This window comes from Bidens hawaiensis, unplaced genomic scaffold (genome assembly GCF_021521415.1).
Source record: "Bidens hawaiensis isolate Kalapana, Puna unplaced genomic scaffold, B.hawaiensis_p1.1 tig00036730_1, whole genome shotgun sequence".
Lineage (NCBI taxonomy): Eukaryota > Viridiplantae > Streptophyta > Magnoliopsida > Asterales > Asteraceae > Bidens > Bidens hawaiensis.
The window spans coordinates 143,904-154,425 of NW_027505429.1; the positions used below are offsets into that span (position 1 = coordinate 143,904).

The following is a 10,522-nucleotide window of genomic DNA, read 5'->3' on the forward strand; positions in this document are numbered from 1 at the left end:
TTTATTTTGGAAAAAAAAATAAAAAAAAAAAAAGCAAACACACAATACCAAAATTTGTGTGCTTTTTTTTAGTCTTCTTTCTTAAATAACACGGATGTTAGGAAGTATTTATAAAAATGATCAGAAGAATAAATTTAACAATGTAACTAAACACAACTATAAACTTGTGTCAATAGTTACAGCCGACTCTAATTAACAGAAAATAATAATTAAAATAAAATTATCGTATTTATAAAATCATTTAGATCAAAGAAAATTTTGTTATGAATCAAAAGGTTGTTGGCATAAAAGGAATAAAAAAGGTAGTTGAAGCATACCGAAGAAGAAACATAACTTAACTTCAAGGCAATGGAGACCCTTCAACCAACATACCATCACTATCTCATATCCATTATGAAAGCTACATCCACACCTCTTGTATTAAAAACAACCCTTAACCTCACCACTCTCCACCATCCACTCTGTGTTTTCCATCATGCAAGCCAGTGCCGGTCTAGTTGCCGGTTCCCACAACCGCAATGAACTCGTTGTCATCCACGGCCATGAAGAGGTACAACATTTGTTAATTTGTATGTAACTGTTTGAATCCAGCTTCCACTAGATTTTTGCCTCTAACTCCCTTGAAGAGGATATGAGTTTTCTGATAACGGTTAAAATAAATAGTAACTTTTTGACTGGCATTTGATGTTTGGACAGCCGAAGCCTTTAAAGGATATGACATGCCAGGTTTGTGAAATATGTGGTGACGAGATCGGCCTAACTGTGGATGGAGATTTGTTTGTGGCATGTAACGAGTGCGGTTTTCCAGTCTGTCGACCGTGCTATGAGTATGAACGAAGAGAGGGAAGCCAAAACTGCCCTCAATGCAAAACCAGATACAAACGTCTCAAAGGTATGGAAGCAGTAATTAAGTTTGACCTAAAGATTCAAACTATATAATATGTTTTTTGTGAGATTAATAATATTTAAGCATTTAACAGGCAGTCCAAGGGTTGAAGGAGATGATGATGAGGAAGACGTGGATGACATTGAACATGAGTTCAACATTGATGAGGAACAAAATAACAACAGCCACATTGCAGAATCAATGCTTCATGGGAAGATGAGTTATGGTCGAGGACACGATGATGATGGCAATGCCCAATATCCACATGGAGAGCCGATGTTATCATCACTTCATAAACGTGTGCACCCATGCGGGTCACCTGAGTTTGGTATACATCTTACATAAGATCTTTATAAAATTATATCAAAGGCATTATGAACTAATGAGTGCATAAGTGATTCAACAGGAAGTGGAAGATGGGATGAAAAGAAAGATGGAGGATGGAAAGAGAGAATGGAAGATTGGAAAATGCAACAAGGGAATCTTGCGGCTGAATTCGATGATTCAGTTGATCCCGATATGGCAATGTATGCATATCTTAAACATGTTACAAAAATGCAATATGGTCTAAATCTTCTATTGAATTTAATTACATGTTAACGATGCAGGTTAGATGAAGCAAGACAACCATTTTCAAGGAAAGTACCAATTGCATCTAGCAAGATCAACCCTTACCGGATGGTGATTGTGGCTCGCCTTTTCATCTTAGCTATCTTTCTACGGCATAGAATATTAAACCCCGTGCATGATGCATTCGGGCTATGGTTGACTTCTGTAATCTGTGAGATCTGGTTTGCTTTCTCATGGATCCTTGATCAGTTCCCCAAATGGTTCCCAATTGATCGCGAGACTTATCTTGATCGCCTTTCTTTAAGGTACATAAAAATAATAACAAAGGCCAATCGAACTTATAATTAGAGATGGCAGTTTCAACTATTTAAACTATAAATGGGTTGCTTTTATTTTGTGGTGCAGGTATGAGAGGGAAGGTGAACCGAATACGTTAAGTCCGGTAGATGTATTTGTGAGTACAGTGGATCCATTAAAGGAACCACCCCTTGTTACAGCTAACACAGTATTATCGATCCTATCTATGGACTACCCGGTTGATAAAATATCATGTTACATATCGGATGATGGAGCTTCAATGCTTACCTTTGAATCACTATCAGAAACCGCAGAATTCGCACGAAAATGGGTTCCATTTTGTAAGAAATTTAGCATAGAGCCACGAGCACCTGAGATGTACTTCTCAGACAAAATCAACTATCTAAAAGATAAAGTTCAACCCACATTTGTCAAGGAACGTCGAGCTATGAAGGCATGTTAAAATAATTTCCATAATGTTTGTAACCTCGATCGTGGATATGATGATCTTTTTTCCAAGTTTTAACATTTTAGTCTTGATGAGATGTAGAGAGAATATGAAGAATTTAAGGTCAGAATCAATGGGCTTGTAGCAAAAGCTATGAAAGCACCAGCAGAAGGATGGATCATGCAAGATGGGACACCATGGCCCGGGAATAACACAAAAGATCACCCGGGAATGATTCAGGTCTTTCTTGGTCTAAATGGTGGGACCGATGTCGAAGGAAACGAGCTTCCTCGTCTTGTATATGTTTCCCGTGAAAAGAGGCCTGGTTTTCAACACCACAAAAAAGCCGGTGCTATGAATGCATTGGTAAGCAACACTACATTTTATAAAGATAATGTCATAACAAGTAGAAAACATCACAAAACTGTAACTTTTTGGATTTACAGGTCCGGGTCTCAGCAGTTCTAACAAACACTCCATTTATGTTGAACTTGGATTGTGATCATTACTTGAATAACAGCAAGGCTGCACGAGAGGCGATGTGTTTCTTGATGGATCCACAGATAGGAAGAAAGGTTTGTTATGTTCAATTTCCACAAAGGTTTGATGGGATAGATAGACACGATCGATATGCCAACCGGAACACAGTTTTCTTTGATGTAAGCTCCTTAATTAAGCATATGAACATTAACATATAATATGAAAAACTTGTTGTTCGGTTAATGTTGTAGTCGTTTTTAACAGATTAACATGAAAGGACTAGATGGAATTCAAGGCCCGGTATATGTCGGGACAGGATGTGTTTTCAGAAGACAAGCATTATACGGTTATGACCCACCAAAGGGCCCGAAAAGGCCTAAAATGGTAAGTTGTGACTGTTGCCCTTGTTTTGGACGTCGTAGGAAGAATCCAAAGTACGGAAAACATGAAGCGGGTGGGTAAGGTATATTGACGTTTTCGCCCTTCAACTCCTAACAAAATTGGTTTACCAACCAATCTTTTGTAACTTATATGTGTTTTTTCCTACTTAGGATATGATGATGATAAAGAACTAATGAAGTCTCAAATGAACTTTGAAAGTAAGTTTGGACAATCAGCTATCTTTGTTACTTCAACTTTAATGGTTGATGGTGGGGTCCCACCATCCTCGAGCCCGGCCTCGCTTCTCAAAGAAGCCATTCATGTGATCAGTTGCGGGTATGAAGACAAAACCGAATGGGGTTAGGAGGTAAAAAAATCAAAATCAATTATTTTAACATGTGAATCGCGAGTATCACAAAATGCGCATAACTTAGAACTTTTGAAGCATCTTTACTTATGCAGTTGGGCTGGATTTATGGGTCAATCACAGAGGATATTCTAACGGGCTTCAAGATGCATTGTCGTGGTTGGAGGTCTATATATTGTATGCCAAAAAGAGCTGCATTTAAAGGGTCGGCTCCTATTAATCTATCTGACCGTCTTAACCAAGTTCTGCGTTGAGCTCTTGGTTCGGTTGAGATCTTCTTCAGTCGACACAGCCCTCTTTTGTATGGTTACAAAGGAGGTAATCTCAAGTGGCTCGAGAGGTTTGCTTACGTAAACACAACCGTTTATCCCTTCACTGCTCTCCCACTTCTTGCTTATTGTACCCTCCCCGCCATTTGCTTACTCACCGGGAAGTTTATCATGCCAGAGGTATGTAAAAGAGAGTAGAAAATAATAGACTACAGCAGAATTACCACTATTTGTATTTTTAACTTACTTTTGCAGTCATTTTTAACGATTGAAATTTGATACATACAGATAAGCACCATGGCAAGTCTCTTCTTCATTTCACTTTTCCTCTCGATTTTCACAACCGGCATTCTTGAACTAAGGTGGAGTTGAGTGAGCATCGAAGAATGGTGGAGAAACGAACAGTTTTGGGTGACAGGCGGTGTATCGGCTCATCTGTTTGCAGTCGCACAAGGTCTACTAAAAGTAGTGGCAGGAATAGACACCAACTTTACAGTCACATCAAAAGCATCAGATGATGAGGATTTTGGGGAGTTATACGCATTCAAATGGACCACATTACTCATCCCTCCAACCACTATTCTAATCATCAACATGTTCGGTGTTGTGGCGGGCTTTTCAGACGCTATAAACAATGGTTACCAATCATGGGGGCCGTTATTTGGGAAGCTGTTTTTTGCCTTTTGGGTGATCGTTCATCTTTACCCGTTCCTTAAAGGTTTAATGGGAAAGCAAAACAGGACGCCGACTATTGTGGTTATATGGTCTATACTTCTTGCTTCCATTTTTTCGTTGCTTTGGGTTCGGATCGATCCCTTTGTGTTGAAAGCTAAAGGGCCTGATGTTAAGCAATGTGGACTCAATTGCTGAAAACATTAGTCTATTTCCCTTTTCTCAAATTTTTCTTTTTTTTTTCTGAATTTACATTACAGAGTCAAAAGTTTTGTTCAGATGATGAATTGTACTTAGTTTTATGTATTAAGGCTATTAATAGCTACATCATAAATACGATCAATGATTTAAACAGTTTTATGCATTAAGGCTATTAACAGTATGAAGAATGTTTTTTTATACAATTAGAATTCAAATATATATATATATATATACTAGTTTTTATCCCCCGTATTACGGGGGTTGTATTTCTTTTCTTGTGTCTAATATTCATATTTTTTTTTTGCATTTTAATTTTATTTATTATTAAAAAGTTAGAAATATACTTAGGGTTTGATGATGAAATAGTTTCACAAATAACTGACATATTATAACCCGTTTAAAAACTGTGGGTTTGGTGATACCTACGACCCGCTTATTTTTTTTACTTTAAAATTGTTTCTTATTATAAATAATATATTTTTCTTAAAAAATTGAATATTAATATTATGTCCATATTTTATAGGATTTGCATATCAAATACTTAGTGAGATTTATTTTTAGAATAATGAGATGTTATAACTCGTTTAAGGTTATCTGGGTATGGTGAGACCCATACCGTGAATTCGGATAAAATGCATGAAAGTCTTCATTTACAAATAAAACAATATGGTAGCTTAAGTAAATGTAATGAAACAATCATAGAGTTTTTAAATGTTTTGTTTATTTACGAGGGTTGTTTTATATTATTGGTTTCTAATATTTATTTATTTTTTGAATTTTTATTTTTTTTATTGTATGAAAGTTAATAATATATATATAGGGTTTGGATCAAATACAAATGAATACTTGATTTTCACGTTTAGCATGTTAATTTCATTTGTACGTTAACCATCCCATATATATATATATATATATATATATATATATATATGGCATGTTAATTTCATTTGTACGTTAACCATCCCATATATATATATATATATATATATGATTGATTTCTTTTGAGAACCGCTTTGAGTTTTAAGAACTCGAAAGAACTCAACGTGACAATTTTTTTTTTTTTTTGAATTATTTTTTACACATGTGTAATACGTAAGTGTAAGTGATGTACAAAAAATTACGGTATTTTATTGCACACCGAATCGACTTATTACACATGTGTAACTAACAGTTAATCTTGTGTAATCATCAAAAATACTTACTCTCTCCCATGCTTCATTTTTTAATTATATTTAATCTCAGCCACATATTTCATGTCATTTAATTAAATGTGTGGTCCAAATTTGAGTTCTTAAAGTTCTTACAACTCAACATGGTTCTCAAGATATCCCTCCCCTATATATATATATATATATATATATATATATATATATATATATTCTAATAAATAACTACCCATTTTTGTCACTTGTCACTCTCTTACGTCCTGTTCTTGAGTTTTTTAAAGGAGGGAAAGGAAAGGAAAACTAAGGATAGTTAAAAAATGGGTGTTCTTGAGTTTTTTTTTAGGATGGAAAGGAAAGGAGTAGGAGGAGTTAGGAGGGATTAAATTAATGCATTTTCCCAATAAGTTATTCTCCCAAAAATGGGATGATTACTAAGGATAACTATTTTTTAACATAGTTATCCTTTCTTTTCCTCTAATTTCCTTCAAACTCAAGAACACACCTAATTAAAAAAAATTCCATTCCCTTCCCTTCCCTTTCTTATCCTTCCCTCTCCTTTCCTTTTCTTTCCTTGGTTAAAAAACTTAAGAACAAGGCGTTAGCTCTCTTCCTTTTTTTTTTCAACATTTCAATATTGATCCTTATATTTTAAGTCATTTCAATATATGAATTAAAGTTTATTTTTCTTGAATGTAAATCCTATTCGATTCATTCATTAACATTAATTGTGAAAGATAATAAAGAGAAATCTGCATTTTGTCTCCCTAGTTTATATCGTATCGCGATGGGTTAACCACTGAAAAAGATTTTGCGAACTTTGGACCACTGTGAAATTTTGGCGGGTCAGTCTGTCTCCTTGCCGTCAGTTGACCGTGAATCGACTGACCAAAAAACGTTGAAATGACCATTTTTCCCCTGAGCCTATAATTAATCATAAAACTAAATATCCAAATTTCGTGTAAAGGGTGGGGTTCGAACCCCCAATCCCCAGTTTAATAACACACAACACCAACCATTTGAGATGAGCTAACATTTAATAAATCTATACAATATGTAATATATATTCACCATTAGAATTGAAACACCACCACACACCACCATCGTCGTATTCCAACTGATTTCTCACTCTCACTATATCTATCTGTATCTATCAATTATCAACAACAGTAAGTAAGTATTAATCATCTTTATGTAAGTAAGTAAGGATTGAATTGGAATTGGAATAGATCTGGTGATGTGTAATTATGTGTTGAATTATGAGTGTGAAATGAATCATGTCAAAAATCTCACTAATAAAATATATTTTTCATCGAACACCTTACCTGCAATAATTCATCTTCCATTTCCACTCATTTTACCACAAACCCAAAAGCCCAATTACACAGCAAATCATGACAATCCAATCCTCAACCAAAAAACCCAAACACCCATCTCTCAAAACCAGCAAAAACAAAGACAAAGGCAGCAACATGATCACAGTCAACGACAAAACCCCATTAATCGCCAAGAAACAGAGCACCGCCCATAATTAGTTTAACGGAGAATCGATGCCCGGTGCGGTGATGAACCTGTCCACGACCATAATCGGCGCTGGAATCATGGCGTTGCCGGAGACGATGAAGGTTCTGGGACTGAGTGTGGGGTTGTGGTTATTGTTATGGTGGCGGTGTTGTCGGAGAAGACGATGAGGATGTTATTGATCTAGGGTTTGGAATTGGTTGAATTGGGGATTTTGAAGGTGGAAGAAATCGTAGATCTGATAAGAGATGGGGTTGATATAGAAGATGATGATGAACTGTGAAGATGATGATGTTGGTTGAGAAGATGATGATGATGATGATGATGATGATGATGATGAACTGAGAAGATGACTGGGAAGATGATGATGATGATGATGATGATTATGGTTGAGAAGGTGAGCTGCTCTATTATTGTCATTGTTGTTGTTGTTATTGTTATTATTATTATTATTATTATTATTATGACAATGACAACTTTACCCTTCACCATTCACAGTCAAAGGACGGTCAACTGACGATAGGAGTCAAAAAAAACCCGCCCGAGAAATCCAATGGTCCAAAGTTCGCAAAATCTTTTTCAGTGGTTAACCCATCGTGCGACGATATAAACCAGGGAGGCAAATTGCAGATTTCTTGATAATAAATAACGAAATATCAAAATTGAAGTTGCAGACCTATTAGAATAAAATTTTAAAATTGTAGGTAGTTAAAATCAAGGTAAACTATAACTTGTTTTTAAACTGGGATTTGAGCAGCAATGCATAATTTTTTTTATAATATTGGTTTCAAATTTGGATTTAAATTTTTCTCATATGTATTTGAACTCAGTAAAATGTGTATATTCTTAATTTTCTCCAACCATTTTATATAAATATTGCAAACATGAAAAATTATAATCCATTTTATATAAATATATATATATTTCGGTTTTAGCATTAAATCATTAAGGTTGAATATTATAATTATAATCCATATTAATCACGATTTACTATATGAACTATCTATGATTTATTTATATGACCTTTTTGTGCATTATAAAAGATAAGCAACAAGAAGATCAATATTTAGTTTTCAATATTTTCTTTCATAACTCAAGACAAAAATGCTCCAGAAACATATATTTATGACTTGATTTATATTTTTTTATATATTCAAATATATTTAATTTAATATGTCTTATAAGACAAATTACTTAATTAAAAGCATTCAAATTTTTAAACAAAAAAATTTGTTTCAATCCATTTCCACTATTTCCGCTTTCCAAAAATCATTTAGGATATGAAAACCTAGAATATTGTTTTCATCAGTTATTCATTCAAATCATTTCAATATTATATTACTTAGTAATTTAATTTTTAGACAAACAACTATACATGGCTATATTAAGAGTTATTATCAGACATATATGTTACCCATTTAAAGAGTTACAAGCAGACATAGACTAAAGATTTTGATTTTTGATAAACAATGTATACCAACCAATACAATCACAAATGTAGTGCATAAGGAAGGTTTTACTCCATCTGTTCCATTAAAAATGTCAATGTTTCTTTTTTGTTTGTCCCATTACAAATGTTCACATTCAAAATTTATTAGTCAATTTTCAAATTTACCATTAAACACACACAATTAACATTAATAACCAATATTAATGGGAGCCGCGTACGGAGTACCCAGCGTTACTTAGTTGGTTGTTCAAAAAAAACATTAATAACCAATATTGATGGACCCAATTTCCAAGGCATTATTGTCATTTGGTAAGCAAGAAAAGTAATCATTCAATCTACCTTAAACTTTGTGTTTTTCAAACAATGGCACTTCTAATGAGACGGAGAGACTACTTATTTGTAACATATTTGTGTTATCTCAGTTATGTAATTTCTGTAATTTTCATATAAATTGTATTTGTGTTAACAATATATGATAATTTTATTTACTGTAATTCACTTAATGGTTAAAGTTTTAAATTTTCATTAATTACCCGTGTAATACACGGACCTCAATCTAGTATATATATATATATGATTTGATGATAATTGTTTCACAAATAAATGAGATGTTATAACTCGGTTTAAAAGCTATATGAGTTTGAAGAGACCCAAGACCCGTTTATTTTTTTATTATAAAATTGGTTTTTTAATTATAAATAATATATATCTTTTTTAAATAAATCATACATTAATTTTTGGTATATCCCTACTTTTTAGGATTTTTATATCAAATATTTGGTAAGATTACTTTTAATTTAATGAGATGTTATAACCCGTTTAACCTATATATGGGTTTGATTAGACCCATATCCATGAATTCGGGTCAAATGCATGAGAAGCGTCCATTTAAAAATCAAGGAAATCTGGTGACTCCAAAAAAAGGGGGAGCGACCACATCGCGACACGTAGGATTTTTATGTTTTCGTTTATATATATTATAGATATACTCTTTATATATAAAGTATTTTAATTTAATGGTTGGGTTATTAATCGATAGGGGGAAGTTAACATACAAATAAAAAATGGGACAATTCCCAAAATAGTCCAAAACATTTGAAAGAATCCCTTAATAGTTCAAACGTTTTTAAAAATACCAAAATGGTCCACACAAACTTATCTGCAGGTTGACATTGGTACTCGTGACGTGAGATTTGATTAACCACTCACAGTTTGACACGTGTAAAGGTAACGTGAAAGTTACAACGAAATCTCTCTGCGCCGATAGTTTTCAAGCCAAAATCATCTTCTGAAAAACCATGGTTTTCGAATGAAAGTTATCGGCCCCGTGAGTTTTCAAAAGTCATCGGTTTCCGTTTTTTTTAAATTCATCTCCTCCTACGCATTTCAGGTGAATTTCATCTTTTTTTGCATAAAAAGAAGAGTTGTCGGAAAAGATAGATTTTGTTACAAAGTATTTAAATTCGATGGTTTTTAGATTAAAGTTATCTTTTTTTGCATAAAAAGAATAGTTGTCAGAAAAATATTAATTTTGATATGAAACTCATGTTTTTTTGCATTGAAATGAGAGTTGTTAGATCCGATGAGTTTTGATATGAAACTCATCTTTTTCGATGGTTTTAATATGAAACTTATCTTTTTCGTGAGAATTGGGTCCACGTTGTAAGATCCGATGACTTTTCTTACAAATATATTGAATCCAATGGTTTATCTACCAATAGTTATACATCTTGGTTGCTAGTACAACTTTGGTCACATCACACACACAAACAAGGGTTCCGGCCAGTTAAAGATGTTCAAATCGTTCTAAAGAAATT

At 33.6% G+C, this 10,522-nt stretch overlaps 1 pseudogene across 1 annotated transcript; it reads left to right on the forward strand.

Annotated features, from left to right (window-relative positions):
- Positions 1 to 431: 431 nt before the first annotated feature.
- LOC143613141 (cellulose synthase A catalytic subunit 7 [UDP-forming]-like) lies at positions 432 to 4,585 on the forward strand (annotated as a pseudogene). The gene is made up of 12 exons (XR_013150064.1): positions 432 to 550; positions 697 to 892; positions 981 to 1,214; positions 1,293 to 1,413; positions 1,495 to 1,761; positions 1,862 to 2,207; positions 2,304 to 2,567; positions 2,648 to 2,860; positions 2,946 to 3,144; positions 3,233 to 3,429; positions 3,525 to 3,878; positions 3,987 to 4,585. The product of XR_013150064.1 is annotated as a cellulose synthase A catalytic subunit 7 [UDP-forming]-like (transcript).
- The last annotated feature ends 5,937 nt before the right edge of the window (positions 4,586 to 10,522 follow it).